Raw genomic sequence first — 10,753 nt, 5'->3', positions numbered from 1 at the left:
ATTTTTAGAATATTTTGAACACTTTTAACATTTTCAATTAAGACCAAAATACATGATATTTTCAAATACTTAAATTGTTATACAAATTAAGGATGATTGATGGTTGTATAAATTTCTATTCTTAAAAAGAGAACGTTCCTTCTTTCCTATAAAGTATTGCTAGCAGATGATTTTTTTTTTTTAATTTTTGATATACCTACCTATAAGGTATATTGACATTTTAACTAGTAGCTTCTGAGTTATATAACTAATAACTGAAAGACAAATATTATGATCCTTAATAATGATTTTACGCAAAGTATAAACTAAATGTAATATTTAGTGCTTGGGACATTTTGAAAATTATAAAATGCTAATTAATTAATATTAATTAGCATAATTTTTGAACCATCACAGCCCCCATTTCTTTTAAAATAACAACCTTGGATTATTACCCTAGTTTAATAAAGTTTATAATTCAGAAAATATTTCTTCGAATTTATATTTATACATTCATCAGCATTTTTTTTTATTCGCTACACACAGTATTTAGGTAGGGTAAAAAAAAGGTTAGTTCTCGTATAAAAAAATTAATTTGTACCACCGCAGGACACTCGGGATAAAAATGACATGAAAAAATATGTAATTATTTGAAAATACGGTTTTTTTATACATAACTAAAAATGTCAAAACTCAAATTCATTATTAGCGTGAGAAAATGTGTGAGAGATCAAATCCACTGAATACATTTTAAAATATAGTTTAATTTTCACCGTGTGAGTTGAATCAAAGCTAGAGAGCATTGATTTTTTGTTTTTTGTTCATTCGGGTTAAAATTGGAGGCGAGTTCAAAGACGACCGACCGACTGTTCAATAATGATAAAGGTTTTCGCGCATAATAGTATGTTTTAGAACATTTATAATCGCTTCTCGCAACAATCCGGGAGTGGGGGATTGGGGGGGAGGGGAGGGGGGGCTAAGGAAACTATGCGTATACGTTGCCATTCCGTCTGCAGATTTAATGCGATTCGATTACACGCGCCGTGCGTCGTTTCGACGTTTTTATCGCACAACCATCAAATCCAGGCTCTCTTATTTTCGACCGCTTTTATATAGTACGTTAGCGCTGTAATAATAGAGTACATATAATACTGCTGCTATAGTAATGCGTAAACGAAAACCATATTAAATTTTAAACGCAAACATAACATAACCTACGTGCACCCCGCTTCTGTAGCACTACAATAATACTCATAGACGATACACGTGAAATATTAATAATACTATGCATATAACTAGGTACCATGTTTAGCACGGAACACTGTGTACATAATATTATATTCAATTATGACGAAAGCTCGTCTCGTACGCAGTGTACAAACAATTATTATGTTTTGTGCATATGTTATTTGATAATAATTATTGTTAATCTTTTGCAGTCAGTTGAAAAGGTGAGAAATCAGTTAAATAGATTATAATGAGTTAATACGCACGCGCGGCTTGATAGCAATGCGCGTATTAAATATTTATATAACTTTCATTTATTTGTACAGAAATATACTCATACATAGTAGTACTTTCCAATAATTGTATGATTATATTTTACACCGCATTACAAACGTTAATATAATTTGTACAATAATTAAACGAAACTCCTTTAAAAATTATTGATATTTTGAAACAATTTAGTGTAAACGATTTTTTGAATTTGTTGTAGGTATTGAGTATGTACGAATACATACAATTCATAGCACCAATCACATTGTGCACATATTCAATCATGATCATAGCTCGCCATATGCATTGTACAAACAATTATTATATTTTGTGCACATGTTATGTAATAATAATAATAATAATAAATATCTTTTGTAAGAAATTAAAAAGGTGAGAAATTCGTAGCATATTATATTTTATAAAGTTAACACACAGTATCACACGACTCGATGGCAATGCGACTATTAAATTACTAAGCTTATATACATTTACCTACAAGTGTTTAAACGAAACCTATTTAAAAATGCCTGATGATTTTGAAACGACTTGGTATGAACGGTTTTTTGAATTATTTATAGGTATTTTCCAAGTATAGAGGAGTAGAAACACATACAATTTAAAACGTCAATCTAAAGTCAGTACTAAATTGTAATTTTAGATGAAAATTTCATTTTCTGAGTAAAATATAAAATGTATGAAAGTAAAATATGTTGATAAGAAATTTATTTTCTTAAGAGAATATTATCTGAATTAGAACTTTCAGATAAAAGTTTGATAAATTAAATTCACCATATTTAACAAATATCGCTGTTGAGTCCACACAAACAACTTAAAGTTTGTTGAAGCTTCTATCCTTACTCGTGTTATTTGTTCGAACCAAAGTTTTCAGCACATCCCGTGTTCGTCGCTGTCTACCAAAAAATAAGAAAAAATAATAATTGAAGCTACATCGCACAGACAAAATTGTTTACAAAATGTGTCGTCGAAAGCATAAATCGCATGTAGACACCTGCAGGTGTGTACCAAAATATATTGTTTACGTTAGTCGTATATGATATTATTGTAATAATACTGCGATAATATTACGTGCGAATTAAGAACAGTTAGTTCATCTCGATGCGGGACGATTTGATATTAAACATTTTCGATGTAAAAAATAATTATAATCATAAAAATAATAATAAAACATTATTATAATAATCATAAGCTGACGTCTCATTTGTATGCGCACTGTGTGCACAACCGCAATGCTTAAAGAGAAACGCTAAATTCTATGTACACGGTCATATTATTATATATTTTGTGTTTTACCGACGACGTTACTTCCAACGAGCTGCGCCACGATATTTATCATTGTAATTATGCGTATTTAAACTAACGCCATAAATTGTTACAAAGGCTGCAGTGCAGTGTACAGAGCGATTCAGCAAGCATGCTCATATTTTGTTCCTTTAATAATGAATTTATTAAAATGCTAATTTTTGGACAATATTTTCAAAAGTATGGGTTTCTTATATGCCACTATAAAGGAGTGTTCTGCTGTGTCTATTTTTTAAAATACGAGAACCACAATTTTGTTTCGTACGTTATGGATCAGATGGGTTTTCTTTTGCATGAAATACTGATGATTAAAAGTACAATTTTTTAAGAGATAGTTGTGTCTGAATTATTAAACTTGATGTAGGTAGGAACTAATATGATTTAGTAAATAGTAATACGCGGTAAAAGGTTTAAACATTTTTCTGGGGATATGAATTATGATGATTAGAAAATGATAGTTATTATATAATTAATATAATTATTAGGTAGGTCATGTTGTTTCTATTAACATTTTATAATTGAATATAACTGTGAGGTTGTCTTTATAAAAATTATTTTAGACTATATATTTCATCTATTATTTATTTGATGCAAAACCATTATGCAGGATTTTTATAGTTAGCATGTATAAAGGAACTAAGGCACAACTCGTCCGAATTTTTATTTAGACGTAACATTTTCAAAAAAAATTATTTTCCCCGTTTTTCCTTAATTTTTTGTTTGTTTTTCCTATCGCTTTTGAATACTATTGGGAATTTTAAATTCTTACCCCCAGGATGCACCAACTAGTTTCACTTTTCTACCAGAAAAGTTGCTGTTGAAGGAAATCGAAGCACTTTAACTGCCCCAAACCTTGATGACAGACACAAAAAAAAAAAACATATTATTGTAAAATCAATACATTCATCGCTCTGCTCAGAATCTAAAAGAAGTTTGTATTGCCACAGTACACTCCTTAAATAGTTTAAAATGTCAACACATCTGAAAACATAGTTTTAACTTTATAAGTGTTCTAGAAAATATTACAAATCAGAATTCGAACCAATAATGATAAAAAAAGCAGTGGCAACATGACTTGGTGAATCATTGTGTATAATACATTATAATAAGCTGCTAATAAGTGAGACGACTGTCTTTATAAAAATATAATGTACACGAGATATTAATAAATAAGCGAGGAAATTTTGTGGCGTGGATTAATGATTTTTCGCCAAATAATTAATTTAATATTGTGTGTACAGCACAATTAATTTACATCATATTAATATAATAATACTGTTTGTAACACAATCAGTAAACGGGCTTAAATTATTATTTACACTATCGGCGCAATTATTAATACAATAATACTTATTGCTGGTGTATGGTAGTTTTATGGTTTATTGTTTATACAGGTAAACTACTTGTTTACATGCAAATTATAACAATTATTATTTGGAATTAAAACGTTTCCTGGCCTTATAATAATACTCCGTCAATATATTATTATTATATACTATGAGTGGTGGTAACGCGGTACATGATTCAATTAAATAATAAATTCCGATTGAAAACCGTCCAGACTTTCGAGCTCCATTTAATATTACGGTTAAATCGATCGTCCTGCCGCTGACTTCATATAATATTATTATATATTATTATCAATTATCATTATTATTTCAGAACGAAATCTAACACATTATTATTATTAATTATAATTTAGACATCGAACGTTTTACGAATTTGTTCTAGACGTAATATACGAGCAGGGCATGAAACTGAAACTGTTATCAAAACTGGAGACGCATGTCACAATAATATCGCTCATAATATTATATTACACGTAACTTAGTTTTTTCGGTTATTATACTACTTCAAACATTTATAACGGATATTACACTGGTAGCATATAATAATAAAATGTGAACAGAATTTTGGTAGGGTATAATATGGCGTATATACATTTTTTTTCGTAGAGTGGAAAAATCTGATTGCGTCAATTTGTTTTTCACGCAATCCTTACGTTCGAGTATTTACGTGAATTCTAGCATGTACCTACCCATATTATGTAGTACTAGTTTATTCTGCATAAAAACAAATATGAATAATGGAAATATTATTTTTTAGAGTTTCTGTAGAAACAATGGTTAATTTGACGTTTATGGATCGATCGGGAGAGTAAATTTCTGAAAACGTCTAAAACGGTACAACATGGGAAAAATGTCCTCATGGTACATCAATCAATATAAAGAGTGCGCGTAGAAAAAAAAGTCACACTTTGTAGTAAGAATTACAGGGGTAAGCGGATAACTCGAGAGTCACTCTAACTTTTGATTAAGTGAATTCCGTCATCGTCCCAAAGTATATCTTTTAGAATGATGTATCATGTGACCCACATCATCCGCACCACTCTCAGGATTTACCAAAGCTCAAAACAAGCATATAATATAATTGAAAATCTCAAAGCCGTGACTTGTCGTTGATATGAAGAAAAAATAGTAGGCTGACGGTGAGTCACTTAAAAACGATGCTTGAAAAAATAACGCTTTCAAACATTAAATTAAAATATTATGAAAAACGATGTTCACGTGGCTGTCGCGGCGTTTGCAGGATTCGTCGTAACGCGTGCAGGCGTTGAAACCAAACGTCTACTATATAATAATAATAATGAATACGTCACGACTAGACCTTAGGAATGTCGGACAGAATGAGACATTGAAAATACTACCCATACGCCTTGGAAATAAACCACGACATTCAATATTAAAATATTGTCTTTTCGAGAGGTCCCGACAGACCCGTTTTCGGATAACCGCGACGGACATACACGTTAAATAATAAATAATAGCGTACGCCTGGATCAATCTTGTTGAACACACGCACAGCACACGCGTCATATCATTTATGTACATAAATAATAAAAATGAGGACGATGTTCGCATAACTCTAGAACTGCTTAATATTGTATGGTTAGCGCAGTAGGTACTTTGTAAAAATATTGCGATTTTATTTTTATTAAAATATATTCAAAATTGATTCACGGTGAAATAATGTGTTCATTACCGCGAAAAAGAATAGCACATCAATAAAATTATATTAAAATAATATTAATAGATGCAGTATATGAATATCTATACTATCTAGTTGTATCTATGTTTTATTTTCATACATAAAAATATAAAATCACTTAACTACGGCTGAGTTGCATCTTTCATTTGTGTTTTTCACTATTATAGTAATATTATAAGGAAAAAAAGAAATACTATTTAAAAAAATAAACATTCAATTACCTAATATATTATTATAAAGCTGGTATATTTAGTATTTACATAATATAGGCACTATATAACAGTGATGTTACAATATCAGTACAAAATAAAAGGCTTAAATGCAATCATTTAAATGAGCTACCTGATTTAAAAATATTGACGAAAAGTTTCGACGTACCTATCTAGTTGTAATTTTGAATCTGAGACGAGCGACGTATTGAATGTATTGATTTGTTCAATAATATGAGTGTGTGTATCTGTCACCAACTTTTGGAGCAATAAAGAGGCATCAATATCTTTTCTGGCAGGAAAGTGAATCTTGTTAGTACTTTGGTAGGTCGTGGGTTGGTAAAAATTAATATAGTCTTAGTAGTTAGTACTTTTCTTAGTAATTGAGAAAAACAAAGAAAAAATGAAGATGAAACGATTTCGAATTCTTAAGCAGAACCGATTTTATTACTTTATTGTAAATAAAAAATAAATTACTTAAATACTTAAAATGTACACGAACTGTTTATAAAAGCATTTCCTATATTATAATCTATAATTTAAAAAATATTTTTACTTTTTAAATTGTTGATAGATATTTGACATTCTTTAAATTTTTTTATTTTTTAAATGTCGATAAAAAAATGTATGCTTGATCAAAAAGCCGAAAAATATAATACAAGATTTCTCGTAAGATTATGATATTGAAATTCAAAAAAAGCTGAACGTATATTATCTTCAATAATTTTTTATTAGCGTCTCCAGTTGGAGTTTTGACTAAGTCAGTAAAAACCAAGAAAATTCGAAAATTATTTTGTAGATTATTTTGAAAATTATTTTTAATTTAAATACATGCAATTTTTTATGTTGATGCATAAGGGTTTGAAAATTAAATAGTATGGGTTGTATTTATAAATTGTTCTTACTAGAAATATAAAAAAAATATTGATCATATTTAATTCGATTATTTCATACGAGTCTGAAATTTAAATACACAGTCTCACAGTTTCTCATAACAATATGATTTTAGTTTTTTTTTTTGTTATTCAAAGAGCATTAAATCGTTAATGTAACATGTCTTTGTTACTTAAATAAAATTATCTTTTTCTATTCTAATACAATTTTCAAAATATTTAGACTAGACTAATTGTTTAATCAATTTATACAGGTATTTTAAATGTCCAAAAGTTGTTATTTGTAAGTGTTAATAAATATTTTTAGGTCTTGTTAAAATATTTGAAAATATAGTAGAAGGTCCCATATAAGTTGTTATTTTAGAAGTTTACAAATATTAAGAATATTCTGAGACGATTATTTTATAAGTATGTTTATAGTTTAAATTTTGATAAAATTCTTCAAAATAACTATAATGTGCAAATTATTTTGCAGTTCAAAAATTACAGTGTTCAATTTTTATATAGGTAAGGATTATAAAATTAATACAAGGTTCATAATTAAACAAAGAATAACAATTTAAGTAATTTAGTTGTAATTATATTTCATAGAGTAACTCAACAACAAATTTCTGTCTTTAATAAATTTATTTTTTCCAAGTTGTAACCATAAACCAATGCTCATGAATTATTATTATATTTTAAACATTTAATAATCTGATTTAATTATACATTAAAGACAAGTATTTAATGTATACCAAATCCTTATCGTCGAGTAAATACACTAGAGCCGTAGTACTTTTATTTTTAATACGTAGGTATGTTTTCTCATAATGGAGATTCACGAGTTCAAGGTCGTGTAAGCCATTTGAAGTTGTGACATTTTTTTCATCTGTACCTACCTGTCATTTATATAATATTATATGACTCTACGGAAACCCAAAAAGGCAAAAACCAATCCATTGCACCCGAATACTGTGTACTTGGGTTTCTGGAGTTCGATGAATTCGGGTATTTAACATTTAATCACCGTTATTAAACATTTTTTGTCAAGAAATAAAATACTATGAAGATTTTGAAAACATTGGACGTAAAATGATAAAATAAAGCTGTCTTGTCTTTAATATATAAGAACATATTTTTAAGATGTTTCCTTTTGATACATGTCTCGTTTTTAGATCAAACGCACGAGATTGTCAAATATATAATAATTATTAAATATAAAATTGAAGACGTTACATGAAGTAATACTGTATAGTCTGTAGTCAAATCAGTAAAGCTTAATATGGTTATCAAACGACGTGCTTGAAATTTCGATTTTATATTTTTTTCCTAAATAATATATTTTTGTATTATTTGAAAAATAAAAATCGATTCACCGGAGAATGTTTGATAATTGATAAACGATCAGGTAAAATTACTCGAGGACTTGTCGATATCATTATATTGTATTCAAAGGTTTTTTTTCAACACGACCACACCGTGAGTGACATCTGCAACGAAACAATAATCGTAGCAGGCACACAAAGCTATGGAAAAAATGTATTTTCCGATTAAAACACTTTTGTTCTATTTAAAATCACAATCTCGACATGTAGATGCTTATGGTTTTGTTTGAGTTTAAAACAACTGTGAAATATCAAATACTATTTATTTACTTATTATTATTCATTAATTTGTTAGTATAACAAGTAACGACGTAGAACATAATATCAATACTTTATTAATATTAACGACTCACACCTCTCCAATAAATGTAGCTTGTGGTAACCGGTAGGGAATAGTGATTATATTGGGAGAATGGTAAAGTTGTGGTGCGAGTTAATTTTTCTGTATCAATAATAAATATAAACATATGGTTTAACCATGAATGATTTTTGCACTTTGAAAATAGTAATCATCTTTGATTAATCTAGTCTAATTTAAATAAATAAATTTTTATGACACTTTTTCAACAGTGTAATATAATATATTATATATTATATCATGAATGTTTTACCATTATTATTGTAAACTATTGATATAGACGCTATACGTTTTTTTTTTAAATGTGTTTTTGATCTCTAATACAATGGTATTTTCAAAATTTCACCAAGCTACCTGCAACTCTGCATAAGTTATATTTAACGATAAACTAACAAAACACAATTTTTCAACATGTATCATACGCGCATTGGTAATATTATGTTTTATATTGTTTAGTACTTTGTGGTAAATCCATTTTTTAATTTTTTTAAATTAACTCCGTCTTAAAATTTTAATGTCAAGGTAATTAAATATAATATGTCACTATATTTTCGGTAATCAATCAATCGCTAGTCGGTCACGTCAACTGCGTATAAATGTCGAACTTTAAACGTATATGAAAACGGCTGTCTGTGTTCTGGAAAAAGGGAAGACATATTTATTGAAATAAAACGAAAAGCGTGGGTTTACGATGTATAAAATATTATTATATACACCTATATTCGACTATACGAGTCGTATTATTAATATATATATATATATATATACACGGTCTCTCCCGCTCTTCACAATCTCCACCCGCTTACCACCCTTTCTTTCTCCGCGGACAGATATCATAGTTTGAACATAAACACCCCTAAGGCCCTAACAAGAGACGGCGATGCTGTAGGTGACTGCAGGCGGCGGCGGCGGCGGTGGACCCTTAAAGCGTTTCCGTGCTTCTTCTTCCATTTATCAGAACCCGGTCCATCTGTCGCCGGCGTTTTTTTTTCCGACCGTCTACTGCACTTTGCTTTTTATTTTTTATGCGAACATTTTATTATTATTATTATTATTATTTTCAAAACTTGCGTATAAAAAACATACACTATATATATATAACCGACGTCGTGTGGCCTCCTGCAGCAGACCTGCAGTGGCGACAATCGATTTACACGCACTCACGTCGTATATATATATATATATAACAATATAATAATAACAAGGCGCCGGCTAAAGGCGCATTAGACCGAAATCAATCGAACGCAAGCCGTGAGGTAACGACCATTTTTTTTTCATTATTATTATTATTTATTCGATTACGGCAGTGCGTGAAATTTGTAGCTTTCCAAAGAACTTACCACCGCCGAATGCCTTTCCGATGTGTGTGTGTGTGTGTGCTTCGAGACTTTGAAAGGTCGGAAAAATAAATAAAAATTGTGTTTACCTCCAATAATTTATCAGCACATATTATAAACGATACGTCATGTTTGTTTTGACATTGAATTATTATATATTTTCTGTATTTTATGATATACAATTTAATACTCACGAAAATTACGTGGTACTTTTACCAAAACAAACTTTGTTTTTAGCATTGTTTAAATATACAGCTTGTTTGATATACACTCATAATATAATGTACGATAATATAATAATTGACAACAATGATATTGTCTCACTTCTTCAGAAAAAAATATTTAATTGCAGTTCTCCGAGTATTTACAGATGATTCACAAATTAGATAAAGGATGACGTTTGGATGGATTAAAGAGGAACAATATAAGAGAATTAAATTTGAAATTTAAATAAGTAAAATAATTTTATTTAATATAGGTTTTATTTGCTACCCATAAATTATTATATCTAAGATAGATATTATAATAGGTATCTAGGTATTATACGACAAGACACACGAGAATTGTATAAATAATAAATTCACAGTGGTATACCGTTACACAATGTACCTATGAGGATATCGAATTCAGTAGCGATTCGTAATAGGAACATATTGAAAGTTAAGTAAAAGTATAACGTGTAAAATAGAGTGGAGTCTCGATTATCTGGTTACTTTATAACCCTATGCATCCAGTAATCCGGCCT

This window comes from Myzus persicae, unplaced genomic scaffold, assembly GCF_001856785.1.
Source record: "Myzus persicae strain clone G006 unplaced genomic scaffold, MPER_G0061.0, whole genome shotgun sequence".
In the NCBI taxonomy this organism is placed as follows: Eukaryota; Metazoa; Arthropoda; class Insecta; order Hemiptera; family Aphididae; genus Myzus; species Myzus persicae.
This window is presented reverse-complemented; position numbering follows the sequence as displayed.